Source organism: Zea mays, chromosome 9, assembly GCF_902167145.1.
Source record: "Zea mays cultivar B73 chromosome 9, Zm-B73-REFERENCE-NAM-5.0, whole genome shotgun sequence".
In the NCBI taxonomy this organism is placed as follows: Eukaryota; Viridiplantae; Streptophyta; class Magnoliopsida; order Poales; family Poaceae; genus Zea; species Zea mays.
Window position 1 is genome coordinate 132,665,588 of NC_050104.1, and position 23,177 is coordinate 132,688,764.

Here is a 23,177-nt window from a genome sequence, read left to right on the forward strand (position 1 = left end):
GACACTGTCCGGTGGTGCACCGGACACTGTCCGGTGTACACCGGACAGTCCGGTGCCTCCAGACCAGAGGTGCCTTCGGTTGCCTCTTTCCTCCTTTGTTGAATCCATAACTTGATCTTTTTATTGGCTAAGTGTGAACCATTTAGACCTGTATAATCTATACACTTGGGCAAACTAGTTAGTCCAATTATTTGTGTTGGGCAATTCAACCACCAAAATAATTAGGGACTAGGTGTAAGCCTAATTCCCTTTCAATCACGCCTCGCCCGAGCCTAGCCTCGGACAAGGGCAGCCGACCCCGAGGGATTTCCGTCTCGCCCGAGGCCCCCCTCCAACGGTGGACACATCTCCGGCTCGCAAGCTCTGTGACGACGGCGGCTCTCAGCTCTCTTACGGAAGCAGGAGGACGTCAGCAAGGACTCAACCGCTCCGACAGTTGTCCCTCCGCCAGGCTCCGCCGCTCCTCCGACAGCCACGACACCACACCAGCTGGGTGCCAAGATCTCTTCGGCTGCCACATTGGCATGTACTTAGGGCGCTAGCTCTCCCCCGCTAGACACGTAGCACTTTGCTACACCCCCATTGTACACCTGGATCCTCTCCTTACGCCTATAAAAGGAAGGACCAGGGCCTTCTTAGAGAAGGTTGGCCGCGCGGGGACGAGGACGAGACAGGCGCTCTCTTGAGGCCACTCGCTTCCCTCACCCGCGCGGACGCTTGTAACCCCCTACTGCAAGCGCACCCGACCTGGGCGCGGGACGAACACGAAGGCCGCGGGATTTCCACCTCTCTCATGCCCGTCTCCGGCCACCTCGCTTCCCCCCTTCGCGCTCGCCCACGCGCTCGACCCATCTGGGCTGGGGCACACGGCACATTCACTCGTCGGCCTAGGGACCCCCCGGTCTCGAAACGCCGACAGTTGGCGCGCCAGGTAGGGGCCTGCTGCGTGTTGACGAACAGCTTCCCGTCAGGCTCCAGATGGGCAGTCTCCAGCAACCTCTCCGGCCCGGGACGGTGCTCCGTTTCGGGAGTCTTGAGTTCATGTCCTTCGACGGCAGCTACGACATGATACTCCTTCCACCGCCGCGCGACAACGGCAATGGCGGCCGATAACCCGTCCACCGGCGGCGGAATCGACGACATCTTCCCCGCGTGGTGGAAGAACAACATTCGAGCTCGCCCCGTCCTCTCCCCCGCCAACGGAGGAGGAGGCGGGGCAACCAAGGCCAAGCGGGAGGCCGCGCTTCGTCGGCTGTCGAGCGAATCGACGTCCCCAGCGCCCCAACGGGGGCGCGTCGGGCGTCGACCTCGCGTTTGAGACGAAGGCGAGCGCCGTCCCCCCGCGACACGCCAATCCCGAACAAGTGGACGACGCCAGCGCGCTCGCGGAGAGCTTGCAGGACGTCGCCCTCGTACCTGAGATGACGGTGCAATCAGTCCCCGACGTGACTATGTCGCTGCTCGTCGACCAAAAGGTACCGACCGATTCCCATCCTACGTCATTTCGACTCAGCCTCAACCCGCCTAGCGGCCTCGCTTTGGCGGGCGCTCTCGTTGAGGCGAGTGCAACCCCTCTGGGGTTTCGTATGCGGTCGCCTTGGGACCGATTGACGGACGTCTCGACCTACGGGCCCTCTGGGTCCGAGGAAGATGACGATCCCAGCATCTGTTGGGATTTCTCTGGATTTGGCAACCCCAGTGCCATGCGGGACTTTATGACCGCATGTGACTACTGCCTCTCCGACTGTTCCGACGGTAGCCGCAGCCTCGACGACGAGGACTGCGGCCCAAGCCGCGAATGTTTCCACGTCGAGCTAGGGGATCCCTCCGAAGGCAACCATCTCGGCATGCCGGAGGACGGTGATCTCCCTAGGCCGGTGCCTCGCGCTGACATCCCGCGGGAGCTAGCTGTGGTCCCCGTTCCGGCGGGGGGTCACGACCCACAGCTCGAGCAAGTCCGCGGGGCGCAGGCCAGGCTCGACGAGGGAGCAGAAGCGCTTGAGCCGATCCGTCGGGACGTCGGGCAGGTATGGGCGGGCCAACCCCCGGCCGGAGAAATACGTCACCTGCCCCAGGGTTTCCAGCACCGCGTCGCCAACGACGTCAGGGTCAGGCCGCCACCCGCATCCAGTGGGGTCGGTCAGAACCTGGCAGCCGCAGCGATGCTCCTCCGCGCGATGCCGGAGCCATCAACCACCGAGGGTCGGCGAATCCAGGGAGAGCTCAAGAATCTCCTGGAGGGCGCTGCGGTCCGACGGGCCGAAAGCTCTGCCTCCCGAAGGCAGGGATACCCCTCGGAACCTCACGCCGCGACTTCCCGATTCGTGCGGGAAGCCTCGGTCTACACCGGGCGCACGCGCAACACCGCGCCTGCGGCCCCAGGCCACCTCGACAACGAGCACCATCGTCGCGACCGTCGGGCCCACCTCGACGAAAGGGTGCGCCGAGGCTACCACCCCAGGCGTGGGGGACGCTACGACAGTGGGGAGGATCGGAGTCCCTCGCCCGAACCACCCGGTCCGCAGGCCTTCAGTCGGGCCATCCGACGGGCGCCGTTCCCGACCTGGTTCCGACCCCCGACTACTATCACAAAGTACTCGGGGGAAACGAGACCGGAACTGTGGCTCGCGGACTACCGCCTGGCCTGCCAACTGGGTGGAACGGACGACGACAACCTCATCATCCGCAACCTCCCCTTGTTCCTCTCCGACACTGCTCGCGCCTGGTTGGAGCATCTGCCTCCGGGGCAGATCTCCAACTGGGATGACTTGGTCCAAGCCTTCGCCGGCAATTTCCAGGGCATGTACGTGCGCCCCGGGAATTCCTGGGACCTCCGAAGCTGCCGGCAGCAGCCGGGAGAGTCTCTCCGGGACTACATCCGGCGATTCTCGAAGCAGCGCACCGAGCTGCCCAACATCACCGACTCGGATGTCATCGGCGCGTTCCTTGCCGGCACCACCTACCGCGACCTGGTGAGTAAGTTGGGTCGCAAGACCCCCACCAGGGCGAGCGAGCTGATGGACATCGCCACCAAGTTCGCTTCTGGCCAGGAGGCGGTCGAAGCTATCTTCCGAAAGGACAAGCAGCCCCAGGGCCGCCCATCAGAAGATGCTCCCGAGGCGTCTACTCCGCGCGGCGCCAAGAAGAAAGGCAAGAAGAAGTCGCAAGCGAAACGCGACGCCGCCGACGCGGACCTTGTCGCCGCCGCCGAGTACAAGAACCCTCGAAGCCCCCCGGAGGTGCCAACCTCTTCGACAAGATGCTCAAGGAGTCGTGCCCCTATCATCAGGGGCCCGTCAAGCACACCCTCGAGGAGTGCGTCATGCTTCGGCGCCACTTCCACAGGGCCGGGACACCCGCAGAGGGTGGCAGGGCCCGCGACGACGACAAGAAGGAAGATCACCAAGCAGGAGAGTTCCCCGAGGTCCGCGACTGCTTCATGATCTACGGTGGGCATGTGGCGAATGCCTCGGCTCGGCATCGCAAGCAAGAGCGCCGGGAGGTCTGCTCGGTGAAGGTGGCGGCGCCAGTCTACCTAGACTGGTCCGACAAGCCCATCACCTTCGACCAAGCTGACCACCCCGACCACGTGCCGAGCCCGGGGAAATACCCGCTCGTCGTCGACCCCATCGTCGGTGACGTCAGGCTCACCAAGGTCCTGATGGACGGGGCAGCTGCCTCAACATCATCTACGCCGAGACCCTCAGGCTCCTGCGCGTCGATCTGTCCTCCGTCCGAGCAGGCGCTGCGCCCTTCCACGGGATCATTCCCGGGAAGCGCGTCCAGCCCCTCGGACGACTCGACCTTCCCGTCTGCTTCGGAACACCCTCCAACTTCCGAAGGGAGACTTTGACGTTCGAGGTGGTCGGGTTCCGAGGAACCTACCACGCGGTACTGGGGAGGCCATGCTACGCGAAGTTCATGGCCGTCCCCAACTACACCTACCTGAAGCTCAAGATGCCGGGCCCCAACGGGGTCATCACCGTCGGCCCCACCTACAAACACGCGTTCGAATGCGACGTGGAGTGCGTGGAGTACGCCGAGGCCCTCGCCGAGTCCGAGGCCCTCTCTAAAGAGGTGCCAGACGTGAAGCGTCATGCCGGCAACTTCGAGACAGCGGAGACGGTTAAGGCCGTCCCCCTCGACCCCGGTGGCGACACCTCCAAGCAGATCCGGATCGGTTCCGGGCTCGACCCCAAATAGGAAGCAGTGCTCGTCGACTTTCTCCGCGCAAACGCCGACGTCTTTGCGTGGAGTCCCTCGGACATGCCCGGCATACCGAGGGATGTCGCCGAGCACTCGCTGGATATTCGGGCCGGAGCCCGACCCGTCAGGCAGCCTCTGCGCCGATTCGACGAGGAGAAGCGCAGAGTGATAGGCGAGGAGATCCACAAGCTAATGGCAGCAGGGTTCATCAAAGAGGTATTCCATCCCGAATGGCTTGCCAACCCTGTGCTTGTGAGAAAGAAAGGGGGAAATGGCGGATGTGTGTAGACTACACTGGTCTCAACAAAGCATGTCCGAAGGTTCCCTACCCTCTGCCTCGCATCGATCAAATCGTGGATTCCACTGCTGGGTGCGAAACCCTGTCCTTCCTCGATGCCTACTCAGGGTATCACCAAATCAGGATGAAAGAGTCCGACCAGCTCGCGACTTCTTTCATCACGCCCTTCGGCATGTACTGCTATGTCACCATGCCGTTCGGTTTGAGGAATGCGGGCGCGACGAACCAGCGGTGCATGAACCATGTGTTCGGCGAACACATCGGTCGCACAGTCGAGGCCTACGTCGATGACATCGTAGTCAAGACAAGGAAGGCCTCCGACCTCCTCTCCGACCTTGAAGTGACATTCCGATGTCTCAAAGCGAAAGGCGTCAAGCTCAATCCCGAGAAGTGTGTCTTCGGGGTGCCCCGGGGCATGCTCTTGGGGTTCATCGTCTCCGAGCGGGGCATCGAAGCCAACCCGGAGAAGATCGCAGCAATCACCAGCATGGGGCCCATCAAGGACTTAAAAGGCGTACAGAGGGTCATGGGATGTCTCGCGGCCCTGAGCCGCTTCATCTCACGCCTCAGCGAAAGAGGTCTGCCTCTGTACTGCCTCTTGAGGAAGGCCGAGTGTTTCGCTTGGACCCCTGAGGCCGAGGAAGCTCTCGGGAACCTGAAGGCGCTCCTCACAAAGGCGCCTATCTTGGTGCCCCCAGCTGATGGAGAAGCCCTCTTGGTCTACGTCGCCGCGACCACTCAGGTGGTTAGCGCCGCGATTGTGGTCGAGTGGCAAGAAGAGGGGCATGCATTGCCCGTTCAGAGGCCAGTCTACTTCGTCAGCGAGGTACTCTCCGAGACCAAGATTCGCTACCCACAAGTCCAGAAGCTGCTGTATGCGGTGATCCTGACGAGGCGGAAGTTGCGACACTACTTCGAGTCTCATCCGGTAACTATGGTGTCATCTTTCCCCCTGGGGGAGATCATCCAGTGCCGAGAGGCCTCGGGCAGGATTGCAAAGTGGGCGGTGGAAATCATGGGCGAGACAATCTCGTTCGCCCCTCGGAAGGCCATCAAGTCCCAGGTATTGGCGGACTTCGTAGCTGAATGGGTCGACACCCAGCTACCGACGGCTCCGATCCAACCGGAGCTCTGGACCATGTTTTTCGACGGTTCGCTGATGAAGACGGGAGCCGGCGCGGGCCTGCTCTTCATCTCACCCCTCGGGAAACACCTACGCCACGTGCTACGCCTCCATTTCCCGGTGTCCAACAATGTGGCTGAGTACGAGGCTCTGGTCAACCGGTTGCGGATCGCCATCGAGCTAGGGGTCAGACACCTCGACGCCCGCGGTGACTCGCAGCTCGTCATCAACCAAGTCATGAAGAACTCCCACTGCCGCGACCCGAAGATGGAGGCCTACTGCGATGAGGTTCGGCGCCTGGAAGACAAGTTCTACGGGCTCGAGCTTAACCACATCGCTCGGCGCTACAACGAGACTGCGGACGAGCTGGCAAAAATAGCCTTGGGGCGAACAATGGTTCCCCCGGACGTCTTCTCCCGGGATCTGCATCAACCCTCCGTCGAGATCGACGACACGCCCGAGCCCGAGGCACCCTCGGTCCAGCCCGAGGCACCCTCGGCTCAGCCCGAGGCACCCTCAGCTCGGCCCGAGGCACCCTTGGTCCAGCCCGAGGTACCCTCGGCTCAGCCCGAGGCACCCTCAGCTCGGCCCGAGGCGCCCTCGGCTCAGCCCGAGGTACCCTCGGCCCCCGAGGGCGAGGCACTGCACGTCGAGGAGGAGCAGAGCGGGGCCACGCCTGATCGAAATTGGTAGACCCCGTACCTGCAATATCTCCGCCAAGGAGAGCTACCCCTCGACCAAGCCGAGGCTCGGCGGGTAGCGCGACGCGCCAAGTCGTTCGTCTTGCTGGGCGATGAGAAGGAGCTCTACCACCGCAGCCCCTCGGGCATCCTCCAGCGATGCATCTCCATCGCCGAAGGTCAGGAACTCCTGCAAGAGATACACTCGGGGGCTTGCGGCCATCACGCAGCGCCTCGAGCCCTAGTCGGGAATGCTTTCCGGCAAGGCTTCTACTGGCCAACGGCGGTGGCTGACGCCACTAGAATTGTCCGCACCTGCGAAGGGTGCCAATTCTATGCGAAGCAGACCCACCTGCCCGCTCAGGCTCTGCAGACGATACCCATCACCTGGTCCTTTGCTGTGTGGGGTCTGGACCTCGTCGGTCCCTTGCAGAAGGCGCCCGGGGGCTACACGCACCTGCTGGTCGCCATCGACAAATTCTCCAAGTGGATCGAGGTCCGACCTCTGAACAGCATCAGGTCCGAGCAGGCGGTGGCGTTCTTCACCAACATCATCCATCGCTTCAGGGTCCCGAACTCCATCATCACCGACAACGGTACCCAGTTCACCGGCAGAAAATTCTTGGATTTTTGCGAGGATCACCGCATCCGGGTGGACTGGGCCGCCGTGGCTCATCCCATGTCGAATGGGCAAGTAGAGCGTGCCAACGGCATGATTCTACAAGGGCTCAAGCCTCGGATTTACAACGACCTCAACAAGTTCGGCAAGCGATGGATGAAGGAACTCCCCTCGGTGGTCTGGAGCCTAAGGACAACGCCGAGCCGAGCCACGGGTTTCACGCCGTTCTTCCTGGTCTATGGGGCCGAGGCCGTCTTGCCCACCGACCTGGAATACGGCTCCCCGAGGACGAGGGCCTACAACGGTCAAAGCAACCAAATTAGCCGAGAAGACTCGCTGACCAGCTGGAAGAAGCTCGGGACAAGGCCTTACTACACTCGGCGCGGTACCAGCAGTCCCTGCGACGCTACCACGCCCGAGGGGTCCGGCCCCGAGACCTCCAGGTGGGCGACCTGGTGCTTCGGCTGCGGCAAGACGCCCGAGGGAGGCACAAGCTCACGCCCCCCTGGGAGGGGCCATTCGTCATCGCCAAAGTTCTGAAGCCCGGAACGTACAAGCTGGCCAACAGTCAAGGCGAGGTCTACGGCAACGCTTGGAACATCCAACAGCTACGTCGCTTCTACCCTTAAGATGTTTTCAAGTTGTTCATATACCTCGCACCCACGCAAAGTTTAGTCATCAAGGAAGGGTCGGCCTCGCCTCGGCAAAGCCCGACCCTCCCTCGGGGGCTAAAAGGGGGGGAACCCCCTCTGCGTCGAAATTTTCCTCGAAAAAAGATCTCTTTTACCAGAATATCTTTCGTGCTTTTTGACTACTTCGAAAAGTGGATCCTGAAAACGACGGAGTACACGTAAGCAGCCAAGGCTGACCGAGCCGAGGGACTCCTACGCCTCCGGGATACGGATACCTCACTCATCACCTTCTGCGATAAGTAACTCGCGTTCGGATAAAGTGATTCCGCGGACCGAACAAGTCTTTACGTTCGGAAGCTCTTCTGCCGAAGCGATCCTTCGAGCCTTCTCGACTGAGTCGGTGACAGGGCCTCATGGACGGGTGAAAGTACGCGTAAGCGGCAAGGCCGACTGAGCCGAGGGACTCCCACGCCTCCGGGATACGGATACCTCACTCATCACCTTCCGCGAGAAGCAACTCTCGCTCGCACAAACATCCCTGTTACCGACAAAAAGTCCAGATACTCGAAACAAGAGGAAAAGAGACGCAGCTTTACAACGCAGCGAGGGTGTGTGTTCTGGCCTCGGCGGCCGCAGAAGGCACACGCTACAAGACAATCTGATCCTGCAGGCTCGGGTCTTCACGCTGGAAGGGGGCTGTAGCACCCTCGGCATCGACGACACCTTCAGCGAGGTCCGACCCAGCCTCGGACGGTGACGCGGTCCAGGGACTTCTCCGGGAATCCGGCCCGAGCAGGCGGCTCGGCCGGTTACCCCTGGGGCCTCGGCCAACCATCTTCCAAGGGCGCCAGCCCGATCCGAGGCCTCGGCTAATCAACTCCGGCGTCGGTCCCGCTGACGGACAACCCGGCTAAGCTCCGGCCAACCAGGTTTTCATTTTCGAGCCAACTCCGCCTCTATTCGTGCTGATATCGCTACCCCTGGCCTCGGCTCGTCGAAGAGCGGCCAAGGGGTCTCTTTAACTAAGCTAGAGGAGCCTCAGACAACAAGGCCGATCGAGCCGAGGGACTTGAAAGGGAATTAGGCTTACACCTAGTCCCTAATTAATTTTGGTGGTTGAATTGCCCAACACAAATAATTGGACTAACTAGTTTGCCCAAGTGTATAGATTATACAGGTGTAAATGGTTCACACTCAGCCAATAAAAAGATCAAGTTTTGGATTCAACAAAGGAGCAAAGAGGCAACCGAAGGCACCTCTGGTCTGGGGGCACCGAACTGTCCGGTGTACACCGGACAGTGTCCGGTGCACCACCGGACAGTGTCCGGTGCACCAGAGGAATCCAACTCCAACTCGCCACCTTCGGGAATTTCTCAGGTCGGCGCGCTATAATTCACCGGACTGTCCGGTGTACACCGGACAGTGTCCGGTGCTCCAAGGAAGCGCGGCCTCCGGAACTCTCCAGCCTCGGGAACGCGCAGCAGCCGCTCCGCTATAATTCACCGGACTGTCCGGTGTACACCGGACTGTCCGGTGCAACTCCGGAGCAACGGCTATTTCGGCGCCAACGGCTCTCTGCAGCGCATTTAATGCTCGCTGCGCGCGCGCAGATGTCAGGCGCGCCCATACTGGCGCACCGGACAAGGAACAGTAGATGTCCGGTCCAGGCTGGCCCACAAGTCAGAAGCTCCAACGGTCAGAATCCAACGGCAGTGATGACGTGGCGGGGGCACCGGACATGTCCGGTGTGCACCGGACTGTCCGGTGCGCCATCGAACAGACAGCCTCCCAACGACCACTTTTGGTGGTTGGGGCTATAAATACCCCCAACCACCCCACCATTCATTGCATCCAAGTTTTCCACTTCTCAACCACTTACAAGAGCTAGGCATTCAATTCTAGACACATACAAAGAGATCAAATCCTCTCCAATTCCACTAAAGGCTTTAGTGATTAGCGAGAGAGATTTGCCGTGTTCTTTTGAGCTCTTGCGCTTGGATTGCTTCTTTTCTTTCTCACTTGTTCTTGAGATCAAAACTCCATTGTAATCAAGGCAAGAGGCACCAATTGTGTGGTGGCCCTTGCGGGGAAGTTTTGTTCCCGGCTTTGATTTGAGAAGAGAAGCTCACTCGGTCCGAGGGACCGTTTGAGAGAGGGAAGGGTTGAAAGAGACCCGGCCTTTGTGGCCTCCTCAACGGGGAGTAGGTTTGCGAGAACCGAACCTCGGTAAAACAAATCCGTGTGTCACGCTCTTCATTTGCTTGCGATTTGTTTTGTGCCCTCTCTCGCGGACTCGTTTATATTTCTAACGCTAACCCGGCTTGTAGTTGTGTTTATATTTGTAAATTTCAGTTTCGCCCTATTCACCCCCCTCTAGGCAACTTTCAATTGGTATCAGAGCCCGGTGCTTCATTAGAGCCTAACCGCTCGAAGTGATGTCGGGAGATCACGCCAAGAAGGAGATGGAGACCGGCGAAAAGCCCACTACAAGCCACGGGAGCACTTCATCGGAAGAGTCCCGCACCAAGAGGAAAGAGAAGAAGAAGAGCTCCTCTAACAAAGGGAAGGAGAAGAAATCTTCTTCTCACCACAAAGAGAAGAAGGAAAAATCTTCTTCCCACAAGCCGCATCAGAGTGGGGACAAGAAGAAAAGGATGAGGAAGGTGGTCTACTACGAGACCGATTCTTCATCGGCATCCACCTCCGGCTCCGACGCGGCGTCAGTCACTTCTAAGCGCCAAGAGCGTAAGAAGTTTAGTAAGATCCCGCTACACTACCCTCGCATTTCTAAACATGCACCTTTACTTTCCGTCCCATTAGGCAAACCACCAACTTTTGATGGTGAAGATTATGCTAGGTGGAGTGATTTAATGCGATTTCATCTAACCTCACTCCACAAAAGTATATGGGATGTTGTTGAGTTTGGTGCACAGGTACCGTCCGTAGGGGATAAGGATTATGATGAGGATGAGGTGGCCCAAATCGAGCACTTCAACTCTCAAGCGACAACAATACTCCTCGCCTCTCTAAGTAGAGAGGAGTATAACAAAGTGCAAGGGTTGAAGAGCGCCAAGGAGGTTTGGGATGTACTCAAAACCGCGCACGAAGGAGATGAGCTCACAAAGATCACCAAGCGGGAAACGATCGAGGGGGAGCTCGGTCGGTTCCGGCTTCGCAAAGGGGAAGAGCCACAACACATGTACAACCGGCTCAAGACCTTGGTGAACCAAGTGCGCAACCTCGGGAGCAAGAAGTGGGACGACCACGAAATGGTTAAGGTTATTCTAAGATCTCTCATTTTCCTTAACCCCACTCAAGTTCAATTAATTCGTGGTAATCCTAGATATACTAAAATGACCCCCGAGGAAGTTATCGGGAATTTTGTAAGTTTTGAGTGCATGATCGAAGGCTCAAGGAAGATCAACGAGCTTGATGATCCCTCCACATCCGAAGCTCAACCCGTCGCATTCAAGGCGACGGAGGAGAAGAAGGAGGAGTCTACACCAAGTCGACAACCAATAGACGCCTCCAAGCTCGACAATGAGGAAATGGCGCTCGTCATCAAGAGCTTCCGCCAAATCCTCAAGCAAAGGAGAGGGAAAGACTACAAGTCCCGCTCCAAGAAGGTTTGCTACAAGTGTGGTAAGCCCGGTCACTTTATATCTAAATGTCCATTATCAAGTGATAGTGACAGGGGCGACGACAAGAAGGGGAGAAGAAAGGAGAAAAAGAGGTACTACAAGAAGAAGGGCGGCGATGCCCATGTTTGTCGGGAGTGGGACTCCGACGAAAGCTCAAGCGACTCCTCCGACGACGAGGACGCCGCCAACATCGCCGTCACTAAGGGACTCCTCTTCCCCAACGTCGGCCACAAGTGCCTCATGGCAAAGGACGGCAAAAAGAAGGTTAAATCTAAATCCTCCACTAGATATGAATCCTCTAGTGATGATAATGCTAGTGATGAGGAAGATAATTTGCGCACTCTTTTTGCTAACCTCAACATGCAACAAAAAGAAAAACTTAATGAATTGATTAGTGCCATCCATGAAAAGGATGATCTCTTGGACACCCAAGAGGACTTCCTAATCAAGGAAAATAAAAAGCATGTTAAGGTTAAAAATGCTTACGCTCTAGAAGTAGAAAAATGTCAAAAACTATCTAGTGAGCTAAGCACTTGCCATGAGATGATTGACAACCTTAGACGTGAAAATGCTAGTTTAAATGCTAAGGTTGATTCACATGTTTGTAATGTTTCGATCTCCAATCCTAGAGATAATAATGATGATTTGCTTGCTAGGATTGAAGAATTGAACATTTCTCTTGCTAGCCTTAGAGTAGAAAATGAAAATTTAAATGCTAAGGCTAAAGAACTAGATGTTTGCAATGTTACTATTTCCAATCTTAGAGATAATAATGATATCTTGCGTGCTAAGATTGTTGAACTTAATTCATGCAAACCATCTACATCTAGTGTTGAGCATGTTTCCGTTTGTACTAGATGTAGAGATGTTGATATCAATGCTATTCATGATCACATGGTATTAATTAAGCAACAAAATGATCATATAGCAAAATTAGATGCTAAAATTGCCGAGCATAACTTAGAGAATGAAAAATTTAAATTTGCTAGAAGTATGCTCTATAGTGGGAGACGCCCTGGCATCAAGGATGGCATTGGCTTCCAAAGGGGAGACAATGTCAAACTTAGTGCCCCTCCTAAAAGATTGTCCAATTTTGTTAAGGGCAAGGCTCCCATGCCTCAGGATAACGAGGGTTACATTTTGTACCCTGCCGGCTACCCTGAGAGCAAAATTAGGAGAATTCATTCTAGGAAGTCTCACTCTGGCCCTAATCATGCTTTTATGTATAAGGGTGAGACATCTAGTTCTAGGCAACCAACCCGTGCTAAGTTGCCTAAGAAGAAAACTCCTAGTGCATCAAATGATCATGACATTTCATTTAAAACCTTTGATGCATCTTATGTTTTAACTAACAAATCCGGCAAGGTAGTTGCCAAATATGTTGGGGGCAAGCACAAGGGGTCAAAGACTTGTGTTTGGGTACCCAAAGTTCTTGTGTCTAATGCCAAAGGACCCAAAACCATTTGGGTACCTAAAGTCAAGAACTAAACTTGTTTTGTAGGTTTATGCATCCGGGGGCTCAAGTTGGATACTCGACAGCGGGTGCACAAACCACATGACAGGGGAGAAAAAGATGTTCTCCTCATATGAGAAAAACAAAGATCCCCAACGAGCTATAACATTCGGGGATGGAAATCAAGGTTTGGTCAAATGTCTTGGTAAAATAGCTATATCTCCTGACCATTTTATTTCAAATGTTTTTCTTGTAGATTCATTAGATTACAATTTGCTTTCCGTTTCTCAATTATGTCAAATGGGCTACAACTGTCTATTTACTGATGTAGGTGTCACTGTCTTTAGAAGAAGTGATGATTCAATAGCTTTTAAGGGTGTGTTAGAGGGTCAGCTATACTTAGTAGATTTTGATAGAGCTGAACTCGACACATGCTTAATTGCTAAGACTAACATGGGCTGGCTCTGGCATCGTCGACTGGCACATGTTGGGATGAAGAATCTTCACAAGCTTCTAAAGGAAGAACACATTTTAGGACTAACCAATGTTCATTTTGAGAAAGACAGGATTTGTAGCGCATGCCAAGCAGGGAAGCAAGTTGGTGCCCATCATCCACACAAGAACATCATGATGACCGACAGGCCGCTTGAGCTACTCCACATGGATCTATTCGGCCCGATTGCTTACATAAGCATCGGCGGGAGTAAGTACTGTCTAGTTATTGTGGATGATTATTCTCGCTTCACTTGGGTATTCTTTTTGCAGGAAAAATCTCAAACCCAAGAGACCTTAAAGGGATTCTTGAGACGGGCTCAAAATGAGTTCGGCTGAAGGATCAAGAAAATAAGAAGCGACAACGGGACGGAGTTCAAGAACTCTCAAATCGAAGGCTTCCTTGAGGAGGAGGGCATCAAGCATGAGTTCTCTTCTCCCTACACGCCACAACAAAATGGTGTAGTGGAGAGGAAGAATCGAACTCTATTGGACATGGCAAGGACCATGCTTGATGAGTACAAGACTTCGGATCGGTTCTAGGCCGAGGCGGTCAACACCGCCTGCTACGCCATCAACCGGTTATATCTTCACCGAATCCTCAAGAAGACATCTTATGAACTCCTAACCGGTAAAAAGCCCAATATTTCATATTTCAGAGTTTTTGGTAGCAAATGCTTTATTCTTGTTAAAAGAGGTAGAAAATCTAAATTTGCTCCTAAAACTATAGAAGGCTTTTTACTAGGATATGACTCAAACACAAGGGCATATAGAGTCTTTAACAAGTCCTCAGGACTTGTTGAAGTTTCTTGTGACGTTGTGTTTGATGAGACTAACGGCTCTCAAGTAGAGCAAGTTGATCTTGATGAGATAGGTGAAGAACAGGCTCCATGCATAGCGCTAAGGAACATGTCCATTGGGGATGTGTGTCCTAAGGAATCCGAAGAGCCTCCACATGCACAAGATCAACCATCCTCCTCCATGCAAGCATCTCCACCAACTCAAAATGAGAATGAGGCTCAAGTTGATGAAGCAGAAGATCAATCAAATGAGCCACCTCAAGATGACGGCATAGATCAAGGGGGAGATGCAAATGATCAAGACAAAGAGGATGAAGAGCAAAGGCCGCCACACCCAAGAGTCCACCAAGCAATTCAACGAGATCACCCCGTCGACACCATCCTCGGCGACATTCATAAGGGGGTAACTACTAGATCTCGTGTTGCACATTTTTGTGAACATTACTCTTTTGTTTCCTCTATTGAGCCACACAGGATAGAGGAAGCACTCCAAGATTTGGATTGGGTGGTGGCCATGCAAGAGGAGCTCAACAACTTCACTAGAAATGAGGTATGGCATTTAGTTCCACGTCCTAACCAAAATGTTGTAGGAACCAAATGGGTCTTCCGCAACAAGCAAGACGAGCATGGTGTGGTGACAACGAACAAAGCTCGACTTGTGGCCAAGGGATACTCCCAAGTCGAAGGTTTGGATTTCGGTGAAACCTATGCACCAGTAGCTAGGCTTGAGTCAATTCGCATATTATTAGCCTATGCTACTTACCATGGCTTTAAGCTTTATCAAATGGACGTGAAAAGTGCCTTTCTCAATGGACCAATCAAGGAAGAGGTCTATGTTGAGCAACCTCCCGGCTTTGAAGACAGTGAGTATCCTAACCATGTCTATAAGCTCTCTAAGGCGCTTTATGGGCTCAAGCAAGCCCCAAGAGCATGGTATGAATGCCTTAGAGATTTCCTTATTGCTAATGGCTTCAAAGTTGGAAAAGCCGATCCTACACTCTTTACTAAAACTCTTGGAAATGACTTGTTTGTATGCCAAATTTATGTTGATGATATTATATTTGGGTCTACTAACGAGTCTACATGTGAAGAGTTTAGTAGGATCATGACACAAAAGTTCGAGATGTCTATGATGGGGGAGTTGAAGTATTTCTTAGGATTCCAAGTGAAGCAACTCCAAGAGGGCACCTTCATTAGCCAAACGAAGTACACTCAAGACATTCTAAACAAGTTTGGGATGAAGGATGCCAAGCCCATCAAGACACCCATGGGAACCAATGGGCATCTCGACCTCGACACGGGAGGTAAGTCCGTGGATCAAAAGGTATACCGGTCAATGATAGGTTCTTTACTCTATTTATGTGCATCTCGACCGGATATTATGCTTTCCGTATGCATGTGTGCAAGATTCCAAGCCGACCCTAAGGAAGCTCACCTTACGGCCGTGAAACGAATCTTGAGATATTTGGCTTATACTCCTAAGTTTGGGCTTTGGTATCCTAGGGGATCCACTTTTGATTTGATTGGTTATTCGGATGCTGATTGGGCGGGGTGCAAAATCAATAGGAAGAGCACATCGGGGACTTGCCAGTTCTTGGGAAGATCCTTGGTGTCTTGGGCTTCAAAGAAGCAAAATTCGGTCGCTCTTTCCACCGCCGAAGCCGAGTACATTGTCGCAGGCCATTGTTGCGCACAATTGCTTTGGATGAGGCAAACCCTGCGGGACTACGGTTACAAATTAACCAAAGTCCCTTTGCTATGTGATAATGAGAGTGCAATCAAAATGGCCGACAATCCCGTCGAGCATAGCCGCACTAAGCACATAGCCATTCGGTATCATTTTCTTAGGGATCACCAACAAAAGGGAGATATCGAGATTTCTTACATTAATACTAAAGATCAACTAGCCGATATCTTTACCAAGCCTCTTGATGAACAATCTTTTAACAAACTTTGGCATGAGCTCAATATTCTTGATTCTAGGAACTTCTTTTGTTAATTGCACACATAGCTCATTTATATACCTTTGATCATACCCCTTCATATGCTATGACTAATGTTTTTCAAGTCCATTTTAAACCAAGTCATAGGTGTATTGAAAGGGAATCGGAGTCTTCGGCGAAGACAAAGGCTTCCACTCCGTAACTCACCCTTCGCCGTCACTCCAAGCAACTCTCCATCCTTGGGGGAGAAAGCACGAGCACCAAGCAAAAGGATTCCATCTTTGGTATAATCTTCACTCATTTGTTTTGACCAAAGAGGGAGAATGAAACTCGAGGGCTCTAATGATTCCGTTTTTGGCGATTCATGCCAAAGGGGGAGAAAGTATGAGCCCAAAGCAAAAGGACCGCACCACCACCTATTTCAAAAACTTCGTGTTTTCAAGAATATTATCAATTAATATCCTATTGTGTTCAAAAGGGGGAGAAAGTAGTATTTTAAAAATGATATATCAAAACCCTCTTGAACACTAAGAGGAGGATCTCATTTAGGGGGAGTTTTGTTTGGTCAAAGGAAAAGCATTTGAAACAAGGGGAGAAATTTCAAAATATCGAAAATGCTTTGCAAAATCCTATTTATGTGCCTTTGACTATTTGCAAAAGAACTTTGAAAAGGAGTTACAAAATAATTTGCAAAAACAAAACGTGTGGTGCAAGCGTGGTCCAAAATGTTAAATAAGAAAGAAACATTCCTTGCATATCTTGTAAGTAGTTAGATTGGCTCAATTCCAAGCAACCTTTGCACTTACTTTATACAAACTAGTTCAATTATGCACTTCTACATTTGCTTTGGTTTGTGTTGGCATCAATCACCAAAAAGGGGGAGATTGAAAGGGAATTAGGCTTACACCTAGTCCCTAATTAATTTTGGTGGTTGAATTGCCCAACACAAATAATTGGACTAACTAGTTTGCCCAAGTGTATAGATTATACAGGTGTAAATGGTTCACACTCAGCCAATAAAAAGATCAAGTTTTGGATTCAACAAAGGAGCAAAGAGGCAACCGAAGGCACCTCTGGTCTGGGGGCACCGGACCGTCCGGTGTACACCGGACTGTGTCCGGTGCACCACCGGACAGTGTCCGGTGCACCAGAGGAATCCAACTCCAACTCGCCACCTTCGGGAATTTCTCAGGTCGGCGTGCTATAATTCACCGGACTGTCCGGTGTACACCGGACAGTGTCCGGTGCTCCAAGGAAGCGCGGCCTCCGGAACTCTCCAGCCTCGGGAACGCGCAGCAGCCGCTCCGCTATAATTCACCGGACTGTCCGGTGTACACCGGACTGTCCGGTGCAACTCCGGAGCAACGGCTATTTCGGCGCCAACGGCTCTCTGCAGCGCATTTAATGCGCGCTGCACGCGCGCAGATGTCAGGCGCGCCCATACTGGCGCACCGGACAAGGAACAGTAGATGTCCGGTGTGCACCGGACATCCAGGCGGGCCCACAAGTCAGAAGCTCCAACGGTCAGAATCCAACGGCAGTGATGACGTGGCGGGGGCACCAGACATGTCCGGTGTGCACCGGACTGTCCGGTGCGCCATCGAACAGACAGCCTCCCAACGGCCACTTTTGGTGGTTGGGGCTATAAATACCCCAACCACCCCACCATTCATTGCATCCAAGTTTTCCACTTCTCAACCACTTACAAGAGCTAGGCATTCAATTCTAGACACATACAAAGAGATCAAATCCTCTCCAATTCCACTCAAGGCTTTAGTGATTAGCGAGAGAGATTTGCCGTGTTCTTTTGAGCTCTTGCGCTTGGATTGCTTCTTTTCTTTCTCACTTGTTCTTGAGATCAAAACTCCATTGTAATCAAGGCAAGAGGCACCAATTGTGTGGTGGCCCTTGCGGGGAAGTTTTGTTCCCGGCTTTGATTTGAGAAGAGAAGCTCACTCGGTCCGAGGGACCGTTTGAGAGAGGGAAGGGTTGAAAGAGACCCGGCCTTTGTGGCCTCCTCAACGGGGAGTAGGTTTGCGAGAACCGAACCTCGGTAAAACAAATCCGCGTGTCACGCTCTTCATTTGCTTGCGATTTGTTTTGCGCCCTCTCTCGCGGACTCGTTTATATTTATAACGCTAACCCGGCTTGTAGTTGTGTTTATATTTGTAAATTTCAGTTTCGCCCTATTCACCCCCCCTCTAGGCGACTTTCAGGACTCCTACGCCTCCGGGATACGGATACCTCACTCGTCACCTTGACACGGGGCGACTCATGCTTGGTGAAGCGGTTCAGATAATCAACAGGCGAGTCTTAGTGCTCGAAAATGAGGAAAAAACACGGCTCTGTGCCAAAATTACATACATGTTCAGGCCTCGACAGCCACAATGAACAAAAAACCCTGGCATTCAAAGTGCCATTACAAACGGAACTCCGGTTCCCCCTCCGCAGGTACGAACAACCCCACTCCATGGGGGAAGGCCTGCGGAGCAACGGAAGACCGACGAACGGCGCCCCATCACCTGCTCCAGCAGCGGCGACGACGACGACTTCTGCTCCGGGGGGCCGAACAGCGGCAGCACTGACCTCAGGGCGGATGCTGCTGCCAGGAGGCCCCCGCCCATGCCCAAACTCGTGAGGCAAGGACGAGCAGAAGGCCGTAGAGTTGGAGGTCGGTCCGTGGGCAGCCTTGGCTATCGCGCCGGCCGAAGAACCTCTTCCAGCTGCCGTGGCAGACGCCGGCGCCGCGAGCGGCTCCGAAGCCACTCGCGTCCGAAAGCCGGGCACGCTGCAGCTGCCAGCGCCACGGACGACAACCGCCCCTCCCTCCCATCACTGAGCGAAGGAGCGGGCCACCGCCCACGCGGGGGCCGACCCCAACTCGGCACTCTCTCCTCCCCAGCCCTGGTGATGAAAATCCTTGAGGCTAAGGGAGGGGTAGAGGCCGCAGCCCGGCTCGCTTTCCCCCACCATCAAGCCGGAGGTCACCATCTTGGGTGACCGCCGGTGGAGGGGTGCAGCCGGGCTGCATGATGAAAATCCTTGAAGCCGAGCGATGGCTGAAAGGTACCAACTCCCACGGAGTTGTGTTCCTCCAACGATGAGGCGAAAAGACGGCGGGTACCCCCCATCCGGGGGCTTGGAAGGTGGAAAGACGCGATGCATAAGGAGGGAGAAGACATGGTCGCCTTCCGAAAGGGGTCACCCTCCTTTTAAAGGCAACTCTCCCTACGTGCGCCCCCAAACGTCACGGGCTGAGTCTTCTCCAACACGCTCCAAGGCCCTCCCCTACGGCGCGGGGGCTGGGTCCCGCATGTCATGCAAACCGACTCGGGGCAGAAGAAGCCAAACCGCCGCGCGCGGCGCACACAACCGCCCAGCGGTTACAAGCGACCCCCACTTTTGCCCAGACCAACGGGCGGAAGGGGCGGGCAGCCATGCAGGCGGCATGCAACCGCGCCAGGTGGACGCGCTTCTCCGACTCCCAACACGCCGGCATGGAGGCCCAGGCCCACGCGTCACGCAACCGGCGCGCCGGATGCTGCATACAAGCAACTGCACCGCCACTTGCGCCACCACCGCGCCTCTTCGGTTGCGGAACCAATGCCGCGACTCGAGGCGACCCAGCGCTCGACCCAGCAGCGCCAGCATGGCGCGACGGTCAATGCAGCCGAAAGTGGGCCGGCAGTAATGACGGTGGCAGGCGGGCGGGAGTAGCGGTCGCGTCGTCGGCCAGGCTCACGTCCCATCCGGGGGCAGCAAGAGAACCCCCTCTCACGGCGTGAAGACAGGGCGCCCGTGATCCGTTCCTCGAACGGCTCGCGCACGCGCAACGGCCGCCCCGCCAACCACTCGCCCCGTCGCATTAACTCCGCGGCAGGACAGGCGGCGTTTCTGGCAGGAGAAGCGGGCGACGCTTCACCTTCGCCGTAATAACCGCGCCAAAAAAGGTACGCCGCGTCGTTCGATTTCGTATCCTTTTCCTTTTTTCCTCTTTCTCTATCTCTTGCAACAGGGACCGGGAAAGGGGGATACCCCGAAAAGGATCCTTCCCTGTGAAGGAACCGGGCTCCGAGCCCCCCTACTGATCAGAGGTTCGAAGGCTGGCCCCCGAGGGGTTCAACAGCCGCCTCAGATCGTGTGGGCCCTACACCCACTACTGGTCAGAGGTTCGAAGGCCGGCCCTCCGAAGGGCTCCACGGCCGCCTCAGGCTACTCGGGCTCCGCGCCCATTACTGATCAGGGGTTCGAAGGCTGGCCCCCGAAGGGTTCACAGTCGCCTCAGACGCCGAGCGAGGGATGACCAGGAGTACATTCGATACATAACCAAGGCTCGGGCTGCGCTCCCGAGGTACCCTAGGACATTTCCGAGACCAGCGGGAGCGATCCTGTAACGGAATCCCATCGGAGGGAGGCATCGAGCCCTCGGACCCCGTCGCCAGGGGACCGGGTCCAGCAGATCACCCGCAGGTACTTTTGGGCGTGCCTCTGGGCCCCTAGCCGACCCCCAACGAACGGGGCACGGACGTCCACTCGGATTACCCGCTTGCAGCTCACCGGAGACACCATGTTCGGTGCCCATCGAGGGTAACATGGCGCTCTCCCCCCCTCCTCCTTGCGGAAAGGCGACGTAGGGGCGTATGTAAAAAGGCCGAGTCTGTCCCTGATCGCCCTCTCGCCCTGTGCGGAGGCTCGGGGGCTGCTCTCGCAAACCCGGCTCCGGCCGAACCGTTGACAGCGTCAACATACCAGCCCGAGAACTTGGGCCCCGACCGTGCACCCGGGCTACGGCCAGTTCGCATGAGGGAACAACCAGACCAGCCGAAGCATTACGCAAGGCATTAAGACCTCGAAGGAGTGAAACCACTCCTCCGAGGCCTCGGGGGTTACACCCGGCGGGTGCGCTCGCGCGCACCCACCGGAACAAAATGCAACCGAGAAAGGCTGGTCCCCTTGCAAAAAAGTGCGACGAAAGCCTCCAAGCGAGTGCTAACACTCCCTTCGAGGCTCGGGGGCTACTGTCGGGGACCATAATTAGGGGTACCCTCAAGACGCCTAATTCTCAGCTGGTAACCCCCATCAGCATAAAGCTGCAAAGGCCTGATGGGTACGATTAAGTCAGGGATCAGTCCATACGAGCGAGTCGATCACGCCTCGCCCGAGCCTAGCCTCGGACAAGGGCAGCCGACCCCGAGGGATTTCCGTCTCGCCCGAGGCCCCCCTCCAACGGTGGACACATCTCCGGCTCGCCCGAGGCCTTGCCTTCGCTAAGAAGCAACCCTGACTAAATCGCCGCGCCGACCGACCGAGTCGCAGGAGCATTTAACGCAAAGGTGGCCTGACACCTTTATCCTGACGCTCGCCCCCGGCAGAGTCGAAGTGATCGCCGTCACTTCGCCGCTCCACTGACCGGTCTGACAGAAGGACAGCGCCGCCTGCGCCACTCCGACTGCAGTGTCACTTGACAGAGTGAGACTGACAGGCAGTCAGGCCCTGCCGAAGGCACCATAGGAAGCTCCGCTCCGCCCGACCCAGGGCTCGGACTCGGGCTAAGCCCCGGAAGACGGCGAACTCCGCTCCGCCCGACCCAGGGCTCGGACTCGGGCTAAGCCCCGGAAGATGGCGAACTCAGCTCCGCCCGACCCAGGGCTCGGACTCGGGCTAAGCCCCGGAAGACGGCGAACTCCGCTCCGCCCGACCCAGGGCTCGGACTCGGGCTAAGTCCCGGAAGACGGCGAACTCCGCTCCGCCCAACCCAGGGCTCGGACTCGGGCTAAGTCCCGGAAGACGGCGAACTCCGCTCCGCCCGACCCCAGGGCTCGGACTCGGGCTAAGTCCCGGAAGACGGCGAACTTCGCTCCGCCCGACCCAGGGCTCGGACTCGGGCTCAGCCCCAGAAGACGACGAACTCCGCTTCACCCGACCCCAGGGCTCGGACTCCGCCCTGGCCTCTGCCGAACGACCTCCGCCTCGCCCGACCTAGGGGCTCGGACTCGGCCTCGGCCACGGAAGACAGACTCGACCCCGGCTTCGGAGGAGCCTCCACGACGCCCAACCTAGAGCGCAGGCCAGCCACGTCAGCGGGAAGCGCCATCATCACTCTACCCCGAGCCGATTGGGGCCGCAGAGAACAAGACTGATGTCCCATCTGGCTAGCTCTGCCAGATAGGCAATGATGGCGCCCCGCAAGCTCTGTGACGACGGCGGCTCTCAGCTCTCTTACGGAAGCAGGAGGACGTCAGCAAGGACTCAACCGCTCCGACAGCTGTCCCTCCGCCAGGCTCCGCCGCTCCTCCGACAGCCACGACACCACACCAGCTGGGTGCCAAGATCTCTCCGGCTGCCACATTGGCATGTACTTAGGGCGCTAGCTCTCCCCCGCTAGACACGTAGCACTTTGCTACACCCCCATTGTACACCTGGATCCTCTCCTTACGCCTATAAAAGGAAGGACCAGGGCCTTCTTAGAGAAGGTTGGCCGCGCGGGGACGAGGACGAGACATGCGCTCTCTTGGGGCCACTCGCTTCCCTCACCCGCGCGGACGCTTGTAACCCCCTACTGCAAGTGCACCCGACCTGGGCGCGGGACGAACACGAAGGCCGCGAGATTTCCACCTCTCTCACGCCCGTCTCCGGCCACCTCGCTTCCCCCCTTCGCGCTCGCCCACGCGCTCGACCCATCTGGGCTGGGGCACATTCACTCGTCGGCTTAGGGACTCCCCGGTCTCGAAACGTCGACAGTAGACTGCTTTGTTAGCAGAGTGAAGTTTGAATATGAGTATGAGGATAAGTAAGCTGGTAGAGATAGTATAAGCTAAAGATATCTCAAATTTATCTAAAGCATCAATCCTAGCAATCAATCGTCTTACAAACATCAAATCAAGAAAGATGAAATGTGCAGGGAGTTTGGGATGACTAAATGGGTTAGTTTTTACAGAGAAATTTGTCAGATACTATTTTCAAAGATAGGTTTGAAAATATTTTTTTAAAAAAAATCCCTGCAGGTACCTTCGCAGTGTTGCGGACCGAAAATTTCGAAAATTTCCGGACTCCCGAGGACACGGCTGGATGCGGACTTGCGGAGTCAGGCAGCCGCAGCAGCATCGCTGGTTTTGATACACGGTTGCCAGCCATGCCACTGACCGCGGGCCGCGGCAGCCTAGCGCCACCGCGATTCCGACTTCCGAGTGAGACCAACTCTGACATCCCATCCCCGACAACACGTGGAACCGCCACAAAACTAATCGTCTTTTGGTGGGTCGGCTTCTCGTTCTCGCGCGCACCCCCGCG